This window comes from Manacus vitellinus, unplaced genomic scaffold (assembly GCF_001715985.3).
Source record: "Manacus vitellinus isolate BGI_N305 unplaced genomic scaffold, ASM171598v3 scaffold_2_pilon, whole genome shotgun sequence".
Classification (NCBI taxonomy): Eukaryota; Metazoa; Chordata; class Aves; order Passeriformes; family Pipridae; genus Manacus; species Manacus vitellinus.
This window is the reverse complement of record NW_021940208.1, coordinates 4,558,653-4,583,290: the sequence shown is the minus strand read 5'-3', so window position 1 is coordinate 4,583,290 and position 24,638 is coordinate 4,558,653. Positions and strand designations below refer to the sequence as shown.

Genomic DNA, 24,638 nt, shown 5'->3' with positions numbered 1-24,638 from the left:
ACCAGGTGAGCATCAGTCTCTTCTCCCTGGCAAACAGCAGTAGGACAAGATTTATGTTGGATATTAGGAAGAAATTTTTTATGGTAAAATAGAGTAATCAGACATTGGAATGGGCTGCCCAGGGAAGTAGTGGATTCACCATCCCTGGAGGTTTTTAAGATGAAACTGAATGTGGCACTTAATGCCATGGTCTAGTAACCACTGTGGTGTTGGATCAAGGTTTGGACTTGATGATCTCGGAGGTCTTTTCCAACCTAGTTGATTCTATGATTCTATGAATCAAATCTGTAATGAAATACAATAGTGTGATTTCCTTCAAATCTTCTACAAAGTCTATGCAGAACAAAGAATTGAATTAATCCCAAACTCTAGGCAACACACTTAATTTATCTTCTTTAACCCAAATAAACCAATAACACTTCGACTCTTTATGGTTGCATGTAGTCAGCTAGAAATTATCACCGAATGCCCCACTAAAGGAGCTGGTTTTTTTCCCATTATGCATTCCTGGAGCTGGCCATTTAAACTTTGCAAAGAAATACAGCTAAAGTTCTGCCGAAAAGGCTATACCCTGATCAGCAGCTATCATGTCTCCTTTTCATCTCCTTTTACCCACTGTGGTTGTTTTTTGTACTGGAAATAATACTACAAATTCAAATAAGAAAAACTGAAATTTTAAAAACTTTGTACATTGTCCTTCATTTCTATCATGCTAAAAATTATTTATCTCAGAAGACACCGCTAGGTGTCTTTTGTCAGAATGACTTAGAAGCACTTCTGCATAACATCATGTTGTGCCATTTTTTTTTTTGCCCTGCATCTATGAAGTTATTACTGGCAGATGTAGACTGCTGTACAAACTGGTGCCCTTTTCAAATTGCGCAAGTCATGCGGAGTTAATGGACCATGTTTCAGCAGAGTGGGTGGGTGGCAAACCACACAGAGCTATTTAGCATTCAGGGAGCCTTTTCTTTCCTTGTCTAAAACTGTTACTTAAGCCTCTGCAGTGATCAAATAGCAAGTGCCACTGGAACTTGTTTAGCTTACCTCTCTGGTACATGGGAAAAAAATTCAGTTAAGGCCAGTCTAACAAAGGACATTACACCACAGTTCTTCACATACCTGCTAATACAGGCAGTTTTGTTTTGTTGATATTCTTTGTTCTCATCCATAACAGTATCTCAGGGAGATAATGGATTGAGTTTGTAACTAGAGCAACTGCCATAAAGTACCACTGAATTCACCAGAACTGTATTGATTTACACCAGCTGGGTGATAGAGGTGGAAGGGAGCTCAATTTTGTTAACAACTCTAGTGAAAGCTAGCTTGGTTTTCACTTCTTTTAAGACATCCTGGCCAAAAAGACTAAAACCTAAATAGGAAAGTCGGGAGGAGAAATAGAAAGCTCACTCTGGGGAAGTGGTACATCCACTGCTGTGAAGCAGGTCTGCATTTAGCACCAAGGCTCCACGCTGCTCATAGCATTGAGGTGTTGCTGTATCTGAGAAAGCTTTAAACCACCAGCCCAGGGACTGGTAGCAGTTCATCAGAGGTACCTGTGACCTTAGCAAACAGTTAGACATCAGCTTATGTCATGGTTTTCAGCACCACAACTCATCTGGTATTGAAAATACCCCACGTGGTCTATGTCTAGGGCAGATGTATCTGTACCTCACTGCAGGTGCAGTAGTGATGATACCAAGACCTGCAGTCCCAAATCAGGAGATAAGCTCTTTAAAATAAGGTGGGGATCTGTTTCCCATTAGCAGCAACAAACACTGATATCTTAGTAGCTTTGAAGATTGATTTGTGAACATTTTGGAAATTTGTTGCCTTTTCTGCATCCCCATGGGTTCATCTGAAGGAAATTCTCCCTCATTTAATAAAACAAGATGCCTGAACACCAATACTGAGCTTCTATCCTAATCACAGCAACAAATACTTTATCAAGAACTAGTCTGTTCTCTAATCTACTCCATTTTCAGTTTTAAAGACAATAATCCAAAATATCTGCACAAAATGAACAATCAAAAAATTTTCAGCCGAAGATTTCTCCATGTCATGTCTTTTCCCTGGAACAACAGAAATGCATAAATTCCTCCATGACAGTATGGTATCTCACATCTTATTACCTCCATCTGCTGTTTTGCATGTGTACTATCACTTTCACCTTCAAAAACAATGATGTTTTGACAAATAGCATGGGTAAGCCCCGAACTCTAATAATAATGGATATTAAAACTAACAGATATATTGAAGGAACACTATTTAACTGCCTTTGCATTTTTCAGAATTTCCAGAAGTTTGTATATGAACACCATGCAATCTATGCACCCCATCACAATTCCTGCCATGTCAGATACAGATACTGATTTTCTTAGCTTTGAAGAACACATTGTGATCCACAAAACAAGGAGAATATTCTGGATCACATACATATTTTATTTATGTCACCACATGTAGACTTGCCAGGAAATTTTCTAAAAGTTAGTGTTCAAAAATTGTATCTATTAATTATGATAAAATATTAACTTACAATATATTTTCCAGCAACAGTCACATTTGTTGTGTGAAATTCATCTGGTTTTGATAACAAAGTATGCTAGTTGAGGTTCAAGCCATCTTGAAGGCTCAATTATTCCATATTTTTTCTTTTTCATTGAAATTAATGCCTTCCATCTAAGAAGTGTTTCCTTATGTCATGAATCTAATACTTCTCTATAGCAGAGAGAGTTGATTTTGTCCATTAAACAAGAAAACATTTATAGCAGGTTTCCTGTTCTGATTGTTTTTTCCTACCATTCAACAGAATGCAATTCTTCATTTCAGCTACTAGGCAACTAACAATTTTCACAATAGTCATCAAAATTATTCAGAAGAGGAAATCTAGTGAAGAGAGATGTCAGATGGCTATTTTTTATTTAATATCTCATTTACAAATGAGGAGATGAGAAGTAATTAAAAAACCAACTGAAAATTTGTGATCATCCTGCCCAGTATATGAGGTCATAAAGTAATTCATAGGTGTTAGGAGAATCAGCAATGTAACTGTTTGATGGTTTAAATTAAAGGAATAGGGATGAGGAGCATGTTCTCCTGGGTCAAATGTGCTTCACCGAGATTGTAAATCAAAGATAATCAACAGCAAGGAACACTAGTGACATGTTCTTGGAAGCCACAGAAGACTAATGAAAGCAAAGCAGTTTGGAAAGCCCTCCAACTTGATACTTTAGAAGGCACATTTCCATGAACACAGATTTTTGGATACTTTTACTTGTTGAAAGTTATGCAAAAGCACTTGGGTTTGGCAGGACCAGGTATATAAACATCAGTCCATCATATGGATTGTCAACTTCATGAAATTAATTCTGTGACAAAAACAACAGTAAGTGATCAATCCTCTACACAAAAATAACAGCTTCAGGGAAACTTCAAAATCCTAAATCTTCTTGTCTTCATTTCCAAATATGTGATGACCATGTATTTACTGTCCTACAAGATATTAGAAAGATTTTTGGAAAACATTCTGAATGATGAAAACCCTTTTATAAGAACAAAATATGTTTGAGAATATAACTATGGCTATTGATTTACCATTCCCTGTTACAGGCAACCTGACATAGCATCCAACATTTTAAGGCCACTTAAGATTATCTGATCATGTGATCTAACTTTCTGACTGCAACAAATAACACAATTTTTCTCAGATATTCTTATATGGGGACTGGGAACTCATTTGAAGAAAAAATATTGTCACTGTTAAAACAATTCATCCGATTATCAGAACTTCAGCTCTGGTGAAGTAATCAATAGTCCTCAAAAAATGTTGCTTTCACAGAATTTGAATTACATGTTGACAAGGAAAAAAACCTTAACAATAAAAAGATCCTTTCTTATTCTTCAGTTGAGACCTATTGTGTTCTAGTCCACTACTGAGAAAGTGAAAATATCTCATAATCTTAGAATTTATCATATTCCATAGCAAGAATGGGTCTTACAATACATTAGAATTAGGTTGTAGTCTGTTTTAATTGATCTTTATTTATTTCAGATGGAAATTTAAGCAGTGTCTGTGTGATTTATATACAGTTGCTAACTCACCATGGAACTGAAAATAGCTCTGCCCAATGCTTAACTGGACCCTTCAATTAGTAGAAATGATCCATGGTTGTTGCTGGATAATTCTGAGCAAGTCTCTTCAGTCCTCTATGCCTCATTACACCACTCTGCATGGAGATGGATCACATCATGGTACTGTCAATTTGTCTACCTCAGAGAGAACCTAGACATCTTGCTTAGAGAGGATGTTTGGCTTTTGAATTGGCAAAGTTGAATGAATCCTTCAATTAAATCCCATATTTTGAGATTGACTGATGAAAGGTGAAGAAAAAAACTAGATAGCACTACCAAATATTTCAAAAAACGTCAAAGGTATGGAATAGACAATGACATTGTTCCCAAGATTGTCTTACGGGTTGCCTTGTTTAGTCCAAAATGAGATTTGTTTTCAATATGTGCTACAGAAAGTCATAGAATCATAGAATCATAAAATGATTTGGGTTGGAAGGGACCTTAACGATCGCCTAGTTTCAACATCTCTGCCATGGGCAGGGAAGTTTCCACTAGACCAGGTTGCTTAGAGCAACCTGGCCTTAAGCACGTCCAGGGATGGGGAGTCCACACGCTCTCTGGGCAACCTGTTCCAATGCCTCAGCAGCATCACAATAAAGAATTTCTTCCTAATATCTGATCTAAACTACCCTCCTTCAGCCTAAGGTCACTCTCCCTTGTCCTGTCACTCTATGCCACTGTGAAAAGTCCCTCTCAGTCTTTCTCGTACGCCCATTTTAGGTTCTGGAAGGAGCTATAAGGTCTCCCCAGAGCCTTCTGTTCTCCAGACTGAACAGCCCCCAAGTGTCTCAGCATGTCTTCACAAAAGAGGTGTTCCAGCCCCATGATCAATTTAGTGGCTCTCTTCTTCCAACAAGTCAACGCCCTTGTCTTGAAAGTCACAATTATTTTTACCGATTCCTGTTGGGAAAAAAAACCCACAAAAGAATCCCTCTTTATCAATCGCATTGATAATAACATTTACTGCTAACAATTTTCTTTGTGTTCAACCCAAGCCAGTGACCAAAAGATGGCATGATCCTTTACGTGGCAGATCCTTTTACCTTGGTAAAACAATCCCAAGCAGTTCTCTAATAATTTTTCACAAAATCCTCTTGATGGATGCCACCAGACTATATGAATCCAGAGGGTGAGAGATGGGTTTGGAACCTTAGATAACTGGGGTTTAATACTCACCTGTTTTGTGTATAAATGTGAGCAAAACTCATGAAACCTGGCTCTCCAAAAGGAAGGACTGCTTTTCTCTATGCTTTGAGTATTCTCTGGTTTCCCTTGAAGCCCTACCAAAACCTAAAGCCATGGAGCCAGGCGTCTTGTTCCTTTGAGGGTGCTGTTCACCACCTGCAATTTTAAACTACATAATTTTAAACTACAACCAACTCCTGCACTGAAATATTTCCAAAAAAGCCAAAACATCATGCTTATTGCTTGGTCTTGCATTTACCTTAAAACACTTTCAATTTTGCTTCTGTATCTGTTTGCTTATTTTTATTGCTCTGACAGAAAAAAAATATTTTCCAAACTCAAGGCCCTGCCTGTTGCAAAAATTTACACATTTGCTTGTACCTGGCATTTGCCTTCTCTGTCTAAGTAGATGTTCTGCAGAACTTGATGGAGTTATTCTAGTCTTTCTCTATCCCTCTTGAAGATCTTTTCTTCCTGTGCAAAAAGATAACAGTTTGGCTAAAATGTGTTCTGCAAACTAGCATGTTGTTCCAAGTAACCTATGCTGACATAAATCCTACAGCAATTATCATTTCTTGAACTGAGGTTCTGACTTTATCTCAGAAGACTTTGAAGTCACTGCACCATGCCAACAAATGTTTTCATTGGTAAACTGATGAAAGTGATTTTTTAGCACTGCAAGTACTTGATAAGGCCAGGGGTCACTAAGACATATCCCATCCAAGAGATGTGCCATAAGTGTGATTCCTAATCTTTGTTAAGATTCTGAGTTCTTCAACCATTCTGTTAATCTTGCTTATATGACTTTTTTTTCCAAACACCTGTTTTAGTCTTGCTGAAATCCTGGCCTTTTTTTTTACCTCTTGGTCAATATTCTGTATGTTTGAGAAAATTGAAAATCTATCTTCAGATAGAAATAACTATCTCCAGTGCTGTCTCCACTGTTGGTTGATTGTTTTTACTTCATCTGCTGTGCATCCCACAGTATTTGGATGGCTGTTTTTTCTCTGTGTTTTTATTTGATGTCATTCCCAGTGCACATCTCTCTTTGGCAGCAATAGACTGTCCATTATGTGAAGCAGACAACCACAGACCTTGTCTGTGTTTTCTGATCCAAGAGATGAGTCAACACTGTCTCTTCATTCCTATCCGTGTTGCCATTCCATCAGACACTTTACTATCAATGCCATTTTCATGTTTTTTGTCAGTACACAAATCAGGACATCTTGCACTCATGTCCCCATGTGGTGTTGAGCTGTTTGAATCTAGTGGCAAGTTCTGTGACTCACAGCTTCACAAGGATGGATGGAATATGCTGTCCTTGTGCATTCCTGATGCTAGCTACAACCCACAGCAATGTGATATTTATTTTCTCATGGTAAAAAATGCTGCTAGTAAAAATCCCAGCACTCAGGATTTTCTCTAGGTGAGAGTGTTCCACCGTTTACATAGATGACCTCTGGAATCAAGATGAGATCCAAAGACTTTCAAGAGCTGTTCCTCTTCAAAGATTTTCAGAGTAGGAAGCCTATGTCACTCAATATACCATGTGACTTTTAACCTGCGTAAACCTAGTGGAACTTCTTCAGTCACTAATGATAAGCCCTGGTTTCTTTCATACTACAAAGTAACGGCCTTTCAACCAGTGTGACACACCTGGCTAATGTTACACTGCTATCATGCTCAGAGTTATATTCAATAGGTGCATTGTGACCTCTTTGCAACCTTCAAACTTCCCTCCAACTTGAAGGAATCGTGACTAAGCTTAGGGACAGTTTGTGGAATTCCAACTTTTGTTTGATCTCCGAATGTCGTCCTTGAAACACATATTCTATTAAAATTTTGACCGAGTTCACCATGACTTTTCTCCCTTTTCTCTCACACCAGGATTTTAGTTACACTACTAAACTGGTAAGTAAGCCAAAATTTACGGAGCTTTGCTGAAGATGAGTTTTGCACTTGATGATACTCCTCCATTTCACCCCTTATGAACTCCAAGGGACAATGTTTTTTGCTTTTCCCCTTTGTTTCTTTTACTAACAACTTCAGGCTGTTTGTGTTGTATATACCCTTTACTTGGCTACATTTTCTCCTGTCTAAAAACACCTTTATCATTTTTGTGGGAAGATATTATGGCTAGCTGTACCATCTATCAGCAAACAAATTGTTCCGTGATATAAAAACAGATCATAAAATGCATCATCCTTCTTTAGTGCCAAGAGAACCTTGGGATCTGACAGGCTTGTTGGAAATGCTTTCCTCATGCTGGTTAGTGCAGAAAGTAAGATTCTTTCTTTCCTTCCTTCCTTCCTTCCTTCCTTCCTTCCTTCCTTCCTTCCTTCCTTCCTTCCTTCCTTCCTTCCTTCCTTCTGTCCTTCCTTTTCATTCTTTAGAATTAATTGATTCTTTTCAAACCCTATTTGCTTCACTGTCCGTAATTCGGGTATTTTTATTTCAGCTTTCCTTCTGACTTTTATGATGTAGAAACTGATTGTGCTTATTGTCCTATTTCTCTTCTTGATCCTCTTGTCCTGGTCCAAAATAGGTTCTTTTTCTTAGTTTCATGAAATTGTTTTAAGCTGATAACCCTTAGTGCCTTCACTCTCTCAGTAGACAAATTCTTCTGTCCTTGACAGCAGGTGAGGTCTCTCTGAATCTCTCTGATGATGCCTTTAACAAGAGTGTGCAATGTCATATTAACATAACATGCTAATACGCATGGAAGAGAAGTTCTCAGCCTTGCTCTCTGGTATGCAGAGAGATAACACGTTTGCACACATGTACAAGGCCTCCCTGGGCCAGAGAGTGTGTGGGAGGAGAAAGGGAAGATAGAAAAAGCCTTGGAGGAGGAAGGGCATTGCCTTTGCCCCTGGGGCTCAATGTGTGCAACACTGAAAAAAGTGGTCCTTGCATCCTAAATAAACTTTTTCATTAATCCTTCCACTGCCTTGGAATTCTTGGGAAGAATACCTGCATATGTTTACTCTATACCAGTGAAACAAAATAATCTAACTCATTTCTCTAATTTATTTTCTATTTTCTGTTCATGTATGACACAGGTTCAGTTCTTACCTTTTCTGTTTTGGTTTTTTTTTTCATATTTGTGCTGCAAATCCAGCATTTGCAGTAAGCTGAGTCCCTTATGTCATTTTATTAATCCATTTCCAGTTGGTCTCTTTTGCCTTGAGATCATATTTTCTCTTGGGGCTATTTTCATTATCAGGTTCCAGACATATAAACACATGCATAAATACTAACACATGGACTCCAAGCATATAAATTCAAATTGAATCTTTAGCCAGAAGCCTATTTATGTAGACAGCTTCAGAAAATGTTCCAGTCATGCCTATGCAGACTAACTGCTGATGTTTCCTCTAATGTTTTTTTCTCCACATTAAATGCTTCTTTATAATTCTGTAGAGATCACAGCACCTTGCCTCTTCTAATCTGAGGCCTTCACACAGCAACAGGTTCTGGTTTTATCAGAATTTCTGATGAACTAGTGACCAAATCTCCATCATTTGTGAACATGAAGGAGAATTAGAAGCTAACTCTTCAAAAATATTCTTGTTTAACTCGGTCAAGACCTGAATCTGAATGTGCCATAAGGTGCTGCCATCTGCCCAATTATCTAATCCCTGGAATCTACTAAAATATCAATTGCAAATAGAAATTAACAATATTTAGGAATACTTTAGAAATCTGAATACTGGTAAAAACTGTTAGCAAACCAGAAAGAACATTGTTTCATACTGAGTTGTGGTATCTTACAGTTACTAAAATAGTAATTATAAAAAAACCAAGACCAAACCAACTAAAAATTATGTTTTCATCTTTTAGTGAGTTTAACATTTAGACATCTTACTCTGTTGAAATGAATGCATCTTTAAGGCTACAACATATGTAACAATATGTATCTTTACAATTACTTAAAATTAAGACAATGCAACTAGCAATTGCAACATCAGAATCAGAAATAACTCCTGCTACAAGGCAGTGTGTGCTGTGTGTACTACCATCCATACCACACTCTTGTGGAAAGTATCTATTGCAGGACAGTAAAGTCCAATATTCAGGAAAGATGATTAATTAATTTTTATATGGAAGGTATCTTTCTGCAGCAGATAGAAATACATTAGGTATTATAGCTTCTTTCATCTTTTTGTATTATTGTGTTCCAGTCTTGGCTATTCTAGAACAATATATTCCAGATCTGGCACAGTCTTATTCCAATGGAGAAATTTTCTACAATGCTGACCCATTATAACAGACACTAAATGCAATCTGGGGCATTTATGTAACATTTAAATGGATTTATTCAATTTGATGAAAACCTTTCCTTAGTTCCCCCAAATAAAAAAACAATAACTGTTATGTTGACAAAAACTTATAGACTCTTCTGTGCTAATGTATTCTATTCTTAGTCTGCAGAGTGAGAACATTTTCATAGCATTTCTTTGTAGATTAATTGATCTAACTACTATGAGAGGTCTTATCATTCCTCTGCCAGAGATAAATTCTGCTGCTAATGATGATGCAATTGTTGCAATTGTGCTGCGCTATGAATGACACAGGACAAATCATGTTTATGATGAGGTATCCCTGAATCTAGTAAAACCACAGTAAACAGCAAAGTAAAGAAGCAACAGTAATCCACTGTCATGGTTTAACCTCAGCTGGTAACTCAGTCCGACGCAGCCTCTTGCTCGCTCTCCCACCACATCAGGATGGGGGAGAGAATTGGAAGAGTAAAACTGAGAAAGCTTGTGGATTGAGATAAAGACAGTTTAATAAGTTAAAAGCAAAAGCCATGCACACAAACAAAAAATAAAACAAGGAATCCATCACTTTCCATGGGCAGGCCATCTCCAGGAAAGCAGGGCTCCATCAGATGTAACAGGGACTTGGGAAGACAAAGGTCATCACTCTGAATGTCCTCCTCTTTCTTCTTCTTCCCCCAACTTTATCTACTAAGCATGTCGCCATATGGTCTGGAATATCCCTTGGGCCAGTTGTGGTCAGCTGTCCTGGCTGCGTTCCCTCCCAGCTCCCTGTGCACCCCCTGCCCACTTGCTGGTGGGGTGTCATGAGGAGCAGAAAAGACCTTGACTCTGAGAATTGCTCAGCAGTAATTAAAACACTCCTGCATTATCAAAAGTATTTCCAGCACAAATCCAAAACACAGCACCATATCAACTACTATGGAAAAAATTAACTCTATCCCAGGCAAAATCAGCATAGCAGTAAAATAAGCAGAGAAGTATTCAAATGAATAGAGAGCACCTCTGTTGACAAAGGCTGTCTGAAGTCTCTCTGTCAACAAAGCAGCATCACCAGGCTGCCACTTACACTTTTATTGGCAGCATCCCTGCTGAAGATGCTGTTAGTCAGCTCTGCAAGGTTGCTTTGTTCCCATACACTGAACAGTGGTGGACAGATATATGTGGAGTCCATCTCAACTGTTCTGTGATTTGAGGTTTGTAGAGTAGAAAAAACATAAAGACTTCTTTTGTCCTCACTTACACCATAGGCTTTGAGGTGAAAAAACCTTGAAAAACATAACTCCGAATTTAGGAGAAGGAAGTAGTTTGACTATTTTTGCCACACTTCCAAATGCTGTTGTAGACACTGAGCATCCAAGCGTGAATAATTTGGCTTGTGTGGTTCTTCAATGCTATTTAACTATTCACTGATGACTCCATCGTTTGTATATTCTCTATTTTCTTAGTTTACCCTAGCCTTAGATATAGTAAAATGTTCCTTATACTGAATGATTCATCCTAGATTTTGCTTTACTTTTTCCTTAAAAAGCTCTCTTAAAATCTTCTCCATATCATCTTGCTCTTAGTCATAGAAAAACAGATGAAAACAAAATTCTTCTGGGACTCTTCATTATGAACTGTTTGACTTGATAGAGAAAACAATTTTCTATGCATTTCTACTGTCTAAGCAGCTTGTTGATACTTCTCCAGAAGCCTATTTGTCTTTGTATTCATTAGATCTCAGCAGTATATCCAAATCACTCCACTTTTTGTTACCTGCAGGACCAGAAGTTTGGCTTTAGCTTTTCCAGCTGTCTTTGCTCAGACCTTGCAGTAACTTCAACCAGGTGCAGTGAAAGGGAATGGTTGTGTTGTATCATTGCCTGCTCAAGGGTCTGAGCTATAGGTGGCTCTTGGATGAAGGAAGAAGCAGTCAGTTTTATGGGGAGAGAGGGAAGTATGGGCTGAGGTAACCACAAAAAGTTTTTGGCTTCACTAAGAATTTTGTTGAATTAGGTACCACAGAATTTTGTCCCATATTGCCTAGACTGTTCGAAGTCATCTTTGAAGTCATCTCCAAACATCTGGAGCCTTTTGTTTTTATGACATTTCTCTTAGTAACAGACTTGGAAATAGCTCATCGAGCATAATGACAACAGGATGTTAAAATATGGTGTTAATGCCTCTTCTGAGATGCTTATGTCTATTTTGTAGCTGATAAATTCCCTGGGCTAAATTACACCCTTGGATAGGAAATGGCTATCACAAAAACCAATGGGAGTCTGATACAGTCATCAAGGGATGATAAGTAGCCCTCAGGGAAAACAATATAAACATATATCTTCTTCTACTACTTGATCCAACTAATTAAGAAATCAGAATGTGATAGAAAAATGTTGATGGTGAGCAGATGCATTTGTTGAGTGATTAATGCCAGTCCGGTTTCTAAAGCTAACATATACAGCAGACTACTCAATATTTTGCTATGAACTTTAGAAGTCTAATTAAGTGTTACTACCAATTCTCTGTAAATCACCAGAAATGTGGCAAGTATTTTGCTAAAGGTCACCTCTGTATTTTGCATCTGTTTAGGTGCATCGATCTCATTGGGACATTGCATTCTCCCTGTCTGTTATGTCTGCATATTTTTCACCTTATATTTTAAATTTTTCAGGAAATTATAGAAGTGGCTGTGATTCCAGCTGCCATGCACACCACAGGTGGGATTCACTGATTTTAGACATCTGTGGTATAAAACAGTCACTCCAAGGTGTCCATTTATTCAACACATCAAACAGGTTAGTCCAGTTAGACAAACTGGGTTAGTCACACGAGAAAACTGGTAACTGAGAGACATTAAAATTAAAGCTCCTAAGGAGCATGAACTTGTCAATAATATGCAGATGGTATTTTTAGTCTCATATTTAGGTTGTTGAGAACTCTAAGTAAGCATTGAGTATCAGATCTGCCATAATTCACTGAATAAAGAGATGTGCTTAAGTTAGGCTACTTAGATTAGAAAACCCTCCTCCAAAGCTGAAATTCTACCCACAATCATCAGTGTTTTATGTTTTACAGCTTCTGGTGTCTTGCTGTGTGCCATGACATTTCAAAACTGAATACATCAGCGAGCAGTTTAAGAATATTTGCAAAAGAGATTCATTTCCTTGAGCTGTCATAGACCCAATACAGTTTTCACAAATTGTCATTGTTTTTCATATTTATGCACATTTCCTGATTTCTTGACAAGATACCTACCCCTCAAGGTGACCTGAATTCACTTGATTCCAATTGTGTGTTTACCTTTCAAATTGAGGGTATATGGAAGCATGATCTGAAGAGAAAATTTAAAACTATTTGTCTGCAGCTGAGACAAGAAGCACCAGGAAAAAAGTGCCTTGTATTTTTTCCACCCACTGGAACATATCAGTATCCACATGGTCTGTGGACTCGACACATAAGAGATTATTTTGCTTTTATAAATTCAATTAAATGTAAGAGATTGCTGTTGATATTTGTTTAACTCAATGGTATATTAGTTGTAAGCTTCCACAAAAATACCTGTCAAAGACAGCTGGAGCATTTTGAACATCTATGTCCCATATTAGTGCTATAACCAATGATGTGAATTAGGAGCATCCTTACAAGGCTTTATGTCAAGTCTCTGAAACCAATTTTACAGGGAAGTAAATCTGACCTGCGTGCTGGAAACACATTGCTCTGCAATGTATTTTATATGTCAAAAGTTGGACCCAATAATGAGTCAATGCTTAGAGTTCAGTCATAGTGGGTCATCTCCTCAAGACAGAGAAATAAATTTCTCAAACCAGCAATGACCCAAAAGTCCTGCTTTTTCTCCGAAGAGTCCAAGGGCATAGGGAGCCTGTGAAAGGTATAACATCACTGCATGTAGAACTAAATCCACCTCTCATCATGAAGGTGATGCTGGAATAATCCTTAAAGTCCAAAAATAGAAGTTAGTAAGGCATCACTTTTAGATAACAGTGATGATAAACACAACCATTTCTTTATTCAATAGTCCCTTCAATTAATGCTAATTAGTTTCTTTCTGCACTTTTGAAACAGGCATATTTAAGACATTTGATGAAATAAACCTGTGGAGAATAAATAGTTGATATGTAATCATATTGATGTCATTTGCTTTAGCAATAGGCTTTCTTCTTTAAGAAACCAATGTCCTGGAAAACAACTGACTTGGGATAGAAGCACTGTGTCCTTATAAGATTTGTCTGTGGTCTTTCATGTCTTTCTCTGTGCTTTTCTTTAGCTCTCTCAAGGTCAGACTTAAAACTGAATATTCCTGAAAAAAAAGAAAAGAAAAGAAAAGAAATGAGCACTGTGTAATGAGATAGGTTGCTGAACTTATATAAAAAAGCATTTCATCTCAGACTGGGACCCTTTCATTCTTTAAAATACTTTGTTTTGCATCCAGTGTTTTTTTTATTGTCATGGGAACCCAATTACTTTGTAGAGCAGTCGATTTCCTACATCCCAGTGACTTACAGAAGTTATTTGTTGGATCAGAATTGGCCCAAGCAGGAGAAACTTCTGACCTTCCTGACAAAACAGATCTTCTTAGAAGCACAACTGGACTTTGAAGAATAGGCAGAATTAAAAATTGAATTTTTAGTTGACAGAGGTTGTAGTAAACTGTTTCTTAGGGAATCCAAAGTGGAGTCGGTGCCTACTCAATTCCAGAAAACAAGGTTTTGGAAACAAAGCTCCCTGGTCCCTCCCCAGCCCCCCCCATTGCAATATAAAGTTCATATGCACTAGAAGCTGCACTCTAATAGCAGTTTATAAGTCTTAGCTGTCTCATCTCTTCCTTTTATTTAGGTTCACATCTTCACTTCCTTTAGAATTGCACAACTCCCCTTTTCCTATTCACCAGCTAGTAAGCTGGTGAACGTCTTACATACAGAACTGCAAGTATGCTCACTCAGAAAATTGAGAGATTTTAACAAGAAGATAGGGTAGCCTGCAAGATGGGGCAGGGTTTGGCCCAAGTTGTTAACCAGCCAGTTGCTTACACATAACAAGCTTCTTTTATTCTCCCTTCTCCCCCATTTTCTCAAGCTTGTTCTTTCCCAGCCCATCTTCATCTCTCTTTTTCTAGCTCCATGTCCTCCCAAATAAACAACTCTCTATGTTACTTTTCCCTCTTGGTCTCACTTTTGCTACCTTTACACCCAAACTAGGTATCTCTGATGCTGTTACCTCAATCATTTCAGCCATACCAAGCATCTCTAAAGGGTTTCCTAGACCTTACCACCTCAGTTCCCAGAGGTCCCCAGTACCCCCTTACAGGTGTCAGTGGGTTTGGTTGTTTCTCATACAATTCCCCCTTAAATACCTGCAAAATTTGGCCATCCTTCATAGTGTTACCCATGACTATTGTCATCTTCTTCTAGTTGTCACTCTGGTAGTTTTTCATGGTCTGTTTAGCTAACTAAGCCTCAGGCCAGGACCTGGTCATCAGCTTGCCTATCTCACCAGGGACATTTTTATTGAGGAAGAGTCAGCTTTGAGGATTAATTTTCACAGTTTCTTTTTTTTTTTTTTTGACAAAGAGTATTCTGGAGACAGATTTCTGCATGCTGTACTATTGTATCTCCTTGACACTTAACAGATTGAATGACCTATAGTGCAGGTAATACTCATTTCACTTAAATTTAAATACTCATAAATAAGTCATCCAAACGGGCTAAATCAAGGTGACTCCTGTAAATTCTTCACAGGTAATAAAGAAAAATAGACAACTCTAATTTACTTTCATCCCATCCTATAACCAGTGTCTTAAGAGACATTGACTAGTCTTCTGAATGGAGCATACATTGACATATACTTTTTATATACGTGACCTCAGGTGCAATAAATTCAGTCCTAAGTGTATTCAGAACTGATTATTCATCTTCATCCTTGCACATATTAATTAGAGGTAATTTTTCGTTCACTAGTTTTTCAGGTTAAATGATTCTGTGATCTAGATTTGATTACTGTTCCAAGTTTGAAAGATCCTCCTAAAATCTTTCTCAAATTCTTTGCTTTGCAGGAATAATAGATCTGAATCTTAAGCACTTGTACTGCATCCATAGTGGAACCCTCATAATACCTGATTTAAAGAGAGGAATTGCATTTCAAGAACAAAATGACTCCACTGAAATTAATACATCAGTTACAGTAAAAATATAGTAGCCATTCTGGATAAAAAATGCCTTGTGCAGAGTTTTTCCCTCCATTGCTATGATAAACTCTATACAACTGTACTTCTGAGTGACAAAAGAAATGCATAAATGCAGGCCAGATAAAGGAATACAATATAAAGGCAAAAAGTATTTTCAATCAAGTTTCTTACACCAAAAGTCACAGCATTTTCTCTCTTTTCCAGTCCAGCATTTTGGAAGAGCCTTTAAATGAAATTCCAAGTCATCCAGTTTCCCAAGTAAAGCATTTGCAAATTCTGCCTAAAACACAATTAATCTCCCAATGATTATTATGACACAGTTTTCACATTTGAGCAAAGGGGCCTCTTTTCTTTGGCACTGCAAGATCTCTCAGACAATAAACCAACACGTTCAACCTGTAAATTGAACAAAACCAGAGGTGAGATGTATAGCTAAAAGCAAAATAAGTCCAGTTCAAACCTGTGTGAGAAAGAACCTGAAACAGGAACTCTCCTATTCTCCATGTCTTTCAGCGCAGATAAACAAAAAGGTTTTGGGACTGAAGGTGTTGGCTGGGGTTTTTCTTTATGGTAGTATCTGTGCATCTATCTTTAGGACAGTTGGGTAAATATGAACAACACTTATCTTTGGGCCACAATATATGAATGCAAAACACACAGAACTGGAAGGTAAATATGTACTTCTCCTTGTAAAACATCACATAAAAATTCCTCCTCGGGATTTGTGGATATTTTCTATAAACATATATGTGCATATACTGGTCCATTTCCAGCTCATTTTAAAGGTTTTTATTTGAAAAGAATAAAAATTTCATACTTTAAACAAAAGATTTTTGGATCCAAGCATATTACTTGTAAATTAATTAATTTCTGAGACATAGCTTCAGAGTACCACAAAAGATGATTATTCCCTTCTCTCACAGCTGTGAATCTGAAGCAATGACAGGTAAAATTTGGAGGAGAGACAGGAACAGATCCACGAGTTCCTGTGGATCACAACCATTAGTTGTTTCCTTGATCTGGCCATTCCACAATCCCAAAATGAACAGGAAGATATGGTTTGTGCAGGGTGAGGTTCTGCTAAGACCATTCTCATCTGGTACCCTCTTCTAGTCTCATCTGGTATCCTCTGCTACAAATACTAGGTGAGACTATCTCATCAATAGATAGATACTGTTCTGGTTGAATGAGATAGAAATTCAGCAAGAACTTCAAACTCTTTTCATGCTAAATTGAACTCTGAATCACCTGTACCTGAAGTGTTGAGAAAAAAACAGGTCAGTACACTTTGCAACTGTTTTTTAATGATATGTTTTACACTGTTAACACAAAAAGAATGTTTACTTTGTAAATAATTTTTTGTTGGTGCTGTCTTGAGAGTAATGGAGTTTAATTTTCAGTGACTTTTTCTTTGGTTTGGGTTGGTTGGGTTTTTTAGTTCTGAATGTGCAAGGCTTGAAATGCATCTATTAAATATTACCAACTTCAAGGCACTGGACTAAAGATAAATGAAGCAAGTGGGGAGAACTACTTTTAAAAGGCAACAACAAGAAGAGGGCTTACCGGGCCCCTGGGGAGAATCAAAGGTACGATAATCTTCAGAAACGAGACAAGGTCTGACGCAAAGTCATGAAGCTGTTTGACATCAGAAGATTAGATTTTATCTACACTTTGTCCTTTTTAGAGCAAGATTTAGAGTTAAAAAAAACACGTGATGGAAACTGGCAAAAAAAGAAACATGAGCAAACAAGAAGATCACTTAAAACCTGACCTTAAAAGCTCTGATTAGGACTTCTCTTATTCTTTCACTGTGTGTCACTTGTCTGTTCCTCTTCCTGTGAATTGCAGTCATGTGAATACAGCTCTAAGACGCCTACCATCAGATAACCAGCACAGCCTAGTTTTCAAAGTGATTAAACTGTTTTGATTTACATTTCTTCATAAAATACTGCTAGATTAATTTTGTATCAGTAGGTTACGAGTGGTTTCTTTCCACCACATGACTAAAATCATGGTGTTATTGCATGTCTTCCACAGACTGAATTATTAAAAAAAATTTTAAAAATCATGCAAACGAGCTTTCAGGTTGACTCAGCAGAAGTATGACTGTGCGAAATGTTTTCCTGACTGGTCCAGTGGTAATAGGATCAATAGCTGATCCTATTGCTGTTCAGGGGTGACCTATGCTGTTCATGGTTTGGCAACACAATTTCTGTATCACCTCTACATTGTCCATACAGGTTGTTAAAGAGCCTTTGGCCTCTTATTCCCTTGTCTTGAGTAACTAGTACTGTACTTAGGACATTAGAAAGACATACCCTGGAAATCCCCTTGCAATAAGTCTTGGAATAGCTCTGATGGATAGAAATATCTTGTATTTATTAGCACCATTTGTAGAATTCAATGATAAGCAAAAAGCTCCTTGATGGAACAATTTCAAACACTGCATCTAGATAAACGAAGACATAGCCCCAGAGGATAATGAATCCTGCATCCACCCCACTCATCTTTAAACACCTAAGAGTAGATCCATAAAGCTAAACAACGAGTGTAAAAAAGGAAGCTGAAGCACTGGACCTATGTGGTTTGTACTGCTGGTTAACTTTCTCTCCTTCTGGGTTTCCTTTGGACAATTCCAACTAGCTGCCTCTGTGAAACACCTGCTACAGAGAAAGACGAATCCAAACAATGTGAAGATGAGTTAGTAATATATAATTGATTAAGCAGTACTGACAGTTTCATTTAGTCACTCAAGTTGGTCACATGTTGAATACGTTCAGTAACAATCTCTGAATTCTAGGATCTGGGATCTGATTTCCTGTCTGATGGTTTCTTCTCCACTGACGAAGGATAGGAATGTACTTTACAAACCTGTATTCCCAAATATGGGTTCTTTCAAACACTGTGCAAGATGACAAATCACACACAGAGTTATTTGAGCTTATTTAATATCTGTGCAGAGATGGGTGCTAGGTGATCAATCCACAAAGGTAACACACCTTCAGCATCTCCTGTATATACAATAACCTAAAGCTACAGTCATTGGCTTTTTGTTCTCTTGTCTCAGTTTAAACATAAAGATATTGTAGACAATGATTTTACTATACATGGTCTAAGAGGAAGGAGCTTATGTGAGTAAGGGGCAATCAGCCTATCAGCAGGTATTTTATTGAGCTAATGAGCAAGAAGTTCAAGCAAAGTTGTTCTTTGGTTTTGTAAATTGATTTAAAATGTCCTCCTGTTCTTACTTCTTGGGTCATGGCTCTTGGTTCCTTCAGATTTGGTTATTCCCTCATTTTTCATAAGTTCTTTTACTTGTCTTGTACTACAGTGAATTTTTAACCTTCTTATGGCACTTTATTCAACAAACCTACATACCTCATTTAAGCACATAATTGGCATTTATCACATTGTTAATAACACACTGGCAAAAAAAAAAAAAGTATAAATATCATCTCTCCAGTTAGCTAATGGATGTTCATCAAAATTAAAGGCAGCAAATTCCCTAGAGCAAACACACAAACAGCTGCCAGCACTGTTACACAAGTTCTGTGTCTTGTGATAAGCATAAGAAACTCTTCAGTCTGAGTGTATGAGCAAAACCAGTGCAAGAGGCAGTAGAAAGCACTTGCAACATTTCTGTGAAATCATGTAAGAGACACTTTCTTCTCAAAGGCAGTGAACTGCACTGCACAGTGAGCAGCACTGTTTCAGAGGAAGTGGTTGCTGACTGCTGTTCCCAGAACCATGAATCAAGAGTTAATCATCCTCCTTAAGTCAGTCACAAGGCATTGTGACTGACTTAAACCACAAGCTGTGGTTTGAAGGCCTCGGCTCAGAAGCTCAGAGAACTTTTCTGAAACCTGGCTGTAAGTTAGCTTAGTGTCTTTGCCTATTTTGAAGTCATTTAACTTGAGGAGGAAGAGTTTATGTAATTAGATCTTTTAATCATAAATGAGGGGTTTGTATGAAGCGTGCATCACATTTTTTTTTTTTGACAAAATCTACAAAACTATCTGAAAAAGAAATACTAGCGTATTTATTATGTTTGCTCTCTGGTTACAGTTGTCTTTCCTCTTTTCCCGGTTCATTACTAAACCCTCATTTTGCAAAGCTACTTTCATAGAGTTCTGCTCTGTATTTACTACATAGAGCTTACCCCTTGCTCCTTTCTCTGGTTTCTATTATTATACCACAGTTATCATCAGCATACGAAGCCAGTTGTCGGGTTCCAAGAAACATTTTATTTGCAGCTAGGCTTGTATATATGCATGAAGCACCAGTGAATGAATAAATTTCATTATATTTTACGCTATCACAGTCAGAAAATAGATGGATGCTGCTTGAAAAACAATAGGCAACAGGTCAGGAAAATCTATAAACAGTATTGAACAGAGCTGGCTAGTGGAAATGCTGTGAATTCATGCAGTTTGGCCCTTTGACTCTCACAATAAATGCTGGGTATTGTCTCTGGGAGGGGAAGGTAATGGATTGGGCTGCAGCCACATCACTATGCTTTTGATAAATATATGTCTTTGAGGAAGATTTTGGCTCTCGAGTAACAGGTGGAGATCACATTCCTCTACCATTTTTCCCTGTTTGGGACCATCTACAAGAACATGTCTAGTTTTCCCCTTGATGAATCGAAATGTTAAAGCAATGCCCAGCTCCCCATATGGTGAACTTGCATGTTTATATATTAGTGGTACAAAGTCACATGTGGATTTTTTTGGCTTAGTCAGACTCCCACATGCACTTCCTCCAGCCATCCAAATTAGGTGACTTCACTACATATGAAGTTGCCATAGAAGCTGTGCTCTGCTAAACATGTACCAGGTGTGCGTAGCTCTCACTATTGTGAATGAGAATTGCATGAGCAGTTCAAAGGAAGATGAAATCCCCTGAGGTTGTTACTCCAACTTGTTTTTCAAAATATAAATTACTGTCTCTGTGCTTCATCACTGCACATTTTATCTGGAAACAAGATCATTTTGTCATTAAGGTCTTGGCTGGTAGCTCATTCTTTAGAAAAACATATGTTCATTTTAATTTTTTGAAATAAAACCAATTATGTCCCCAACACAGGATGGACATCGACCAGTTGGAACGAGTCCAGAGGAGGGCCATCAAGATCATTAGTGGGATAGAGCACCTCTTCTACAAGGAAAAGTTGACAGAATTGGGGTTGTTCAGTCTGAAAAAGAGAAAGCTCCAGGCTGACCTAGTTGCAGCTTGCCAGTACCTGAAGAGAACCCACAAGAAAGATAGAGAGGGACTTCTTACACTACAATTTTTGTGTAGTGACACAAAAAGGAGGAATGGATTCAAATTGAAAGAAAGTAGGTTTAGATTAGGCATTAGGAAGAAATTTTTCACTTTGAGGGTGCTGAGGCACTGGAACCAGTTGCCCAGAGAAGTTGTGGATGCCACACCCCTGGAAGTGTTCAAGGGTAGACTGGATAGAGCTCTGAGCAACCTGGTCCAGTGAAAGATGTCCCTGTCCACAGCAGTGGGGTTGGAACTAGATTATATTGAAGGTCTTTTCCAACCCATATTTTAACTGAAAACAATCTTTCCCAGTTGTATCCTGGGACCATGTTCTTAGTACCCTAAAAGTCAGCAAGACCCATAACTGTGATATGATTCCAGATCCATGAGACAAAGATCCAGTAGCAAACAGGACACTGAGACTTTATCAGCAAGATCCATGAACTGTACAACCACTCAGCCCTCCGACTCTTCCCAAAATGAGATGGCAGTAAGCGGGGTAGCAACAGGAAACTTCGCACCTAATTGTTTGCACCAATTCCCATGGTGTCTTTTGCTTCTGCTATTGAGCAATGGGAATGTAAAATCTCAGTGTGTTGGGGCTTCATATCCTTTCTGTACCGGTGAATGTAAAAAGCGTAGGAACATCCAGACCAAGGGAGTTTTAGTTTATAGCACTATTTTTATCTATAAAATAAATAAAAAAACACACTATCAAAACAATCATCCACTGATAACCTTCATGAAGGGGAATCTCTAGGAAGAGAAATAACAATTCAGGAAAGAGGTTAATTATGCGCTTTCATGCACTACTTGAAAGAGTTCAGCTATTCTAATATAAATAGCCCAGATTCTTCTTTATATGCTTCATGTCTAGTTTGTATTCTATCAAACATCCTGCCAAAATTCAGTTTGAGTAGAAAACCATTTTGCAAGGTTGCACAAAATCAATTCAGAAGTTCTTAAAATTAAGATTACTTCAGAATTATTTTTTTCTGCATGCAAAAAGAAAAAAGAAAAAGCTTTCAAGCTTAGTCCTTATAGTGAGATCTTTTACTCTCTGTTAATGAGTGATTCCAAGCCCCTGTGCTTCCACCCACACAGAAAGTGACTGTTAACGTCATGTTAACCTAATAGACTTTGTCCAGCCAGGCTGGTGGGTACCACAGCTGCTTCTTGCCAGCCAAGAACACAAAATAAGTGGGTGTCAATGGATTAATTGCTGCTTAGTCCCTTTCAGCAGCAGCTCTCTGCATGACCAGAGGATGGTATTTTAAACCCCATGCACTCTGCTTTGCCTGAGGTTTGGGAACAATACTTGGCACTGTGCTCTGTTTTTGTGTTTCATGTGCCAGGCTTTCCTTGCAAGGGAGGGAGCAACAGGAGTGCTCAACTCAGGTCAGGTAGGGAGAATATCTCTTCAGCTGGAGCCAGAGGGAATTCTCTGCTCTCAGAAATATCAGTGTGCTTCTCAAGGGCTGCTCAGTAATGTGCCAGGAAAACTCAGGAATTCAGATATCAAGTATAATTCAGTATCACTTTGGCATTTTAGTGCTACATAATATTTCAGGGAGAAAAATGCATAGCATAGCATAGCAATGCACCCCCTTCTTGAGAAGGAGAGTTATACTGAACATTAAATACATGGAAACATGCTTGGGTTCACATCTGTCTGGAAGCTTAAAGCTATTCCCAAAGGATGAGAAATTGCAAGTTTTAATATATAGTTGGATTATCAGAGCACTATAGTTCATGCTCATGAGCATGGACCTACATCCACTTTCCCAGATGCCTGTGGCAAACTTTATGCCATGGGTAACCACCCCTGCCCCTCCAGCCTCAGCCTGAGCTCATATGCCAGGCTGTGGTCTAGCAAGCCTGTACTGTGTGTGGGTTGGACGTGTGTATCACACATGTCTGTCCTGCCAGCCAGCTGAGATAGCAACATTAACACCGGTGAGATCTGTCAGAACCCTAAGTTATACCTTTTTCCTTTCTTTTCCCACCTGTTATTTGTCCCAAGTGTCTTTTTAGGTAACGAGGTATCCAGGCATATCAGCTTGTCTCGAGCCTCCAGATTCTGTCAAGATGTTAATAATCACTCTTCAAACTTCTTTGAGGGCTATGTCTAAAAACAAAATGCTGGTCTTACTTGTTCTCCCCTTATGGAATTTCCTGTTTTTCTTTACTTTGTGCCTCATGAAACCAGTTAGAACTTAACTTTGTGGCTCTACCCTCCCCAGATGTAGCGAGCTCTCTGCACAGGCACAACCCCAAGGCCTCAACTGTAAGCTAATAACTAGCAAAACTATAGATGACCAGTAAAGAAGAAATTGATCTAGTGTTGATAGCACATGTACATGTCTTCTGATTTTGTTTTTTCATGCTTCCTTAAAAACAAAACTCAGAACAAAACCAGCTACCGCAAAATAAGTGAAGAAGAAACACTGAAGTGAATGTCATCCTGGACAACATAAATGAAATATATTGCAAAACTAGTTATGAGAAAGCCCTTAGTCTGCAATATGCATGTTTTTCTAGACAGACTCTTGCTCAATAATATGTGTCAAACTGGCTAAAAATTGCACTATGATCTTCCTACAATGAGGGCACGTGCTGGATTTCACAGATTTTAGTTTTTAATGCCAATGATTAAAAAATACTTCCTACTAGGTAAGGGGCAGTCAGAGGATTGTAAAAGCAATCCTGACTGTTTAAATATTTTAACACATCACACACACCTCCATACTTTTGGGTACCTATTCTGACCTCCAGCTTCCAGTAGGACTTGATTTCATAGCACACTCAGCAAAGAAGGCTCTTCGCATTCTGTGTTCAGCAGTTCTTCCACAGGCAAGGAGGTGATTACCTAGAAGAGAAGAGAAGAGGATCTAAGTGAGAGGCAGAGAACTCAGGAGGTAGAGAAACAAGTATGAAAACAAGAATGGGCATGAAGAGCAATGAGCAGGCATGTCACACTGCGAAAGAGAAGCCTTGCTCCTTTTGCCTTAGTTAAGCAAAAAAAGCAATAAGATCACTTGATCTGGCATTTATTTGGACAGAAGTATCATTTATTTTTGTAAAAATGAAATAGACAGATTTACTGCCTTCTGATTCAAAAGAGCCTTTGGAGATCCCAGAGCAGGGACTGCACTTTGTCTCTCCTGTGAATGGGGGAGGACAACCTTGTAGCAGAAATATCACCCTGAGCTGACAGCGATCTGTTTGCAAAACCACTGCAGGTTCACAGTCATCAACACTGCTAATATCAGTACAAACCTCCCAGCTGAGGTTTCTTTCTTCCCTTTACAAGTGTATCAGGTGGAGGATTAACCCTTCCACTCTCAACTGCACAAAGCTGCACTCACTGTCACACAGAAAATTCTCGCAGTACGGACCTTACAATGTCCCCTCCACCCCAAGGCCTCATACCAACCAAAAAGCAAAGCATCACACACAGGATAATCCCACCAGGTTGACAGGACATACCAGAAAAACTCCAGAGAGCTGTGTTTCAGAAGTCAGCTGGATTCCTTGCTGCCCAGGAGCTTGAGAGCAGTGCCAGAAGTTCAGGTGTATGTCAGGGT

The 24,638-nt window shown here is 38.4% G+C and overlaps 1 long non-coding RNA gene across 1 annotated transcript; it reads right to left on the bottom strand.

Moving 5' to 3' along the window:
- Nucleotides 1–16,118: 16,118 nt before the first annotated feature.
- LOC108639427 lies at nt 16,119–24,638 on the bottom strand. Its single transcript, XR_001920465.1, has 4 exons — nt 24,541–24,638; nt 23,811–23,920; nt 17,347–17,418; nt 16,119–16,179 (listed from the first exon to the last, which is right to left on the bottom strand). It is a non-coding gene; the product is annotated as an uncharacterized LOC108639427 (long non-coding RNA).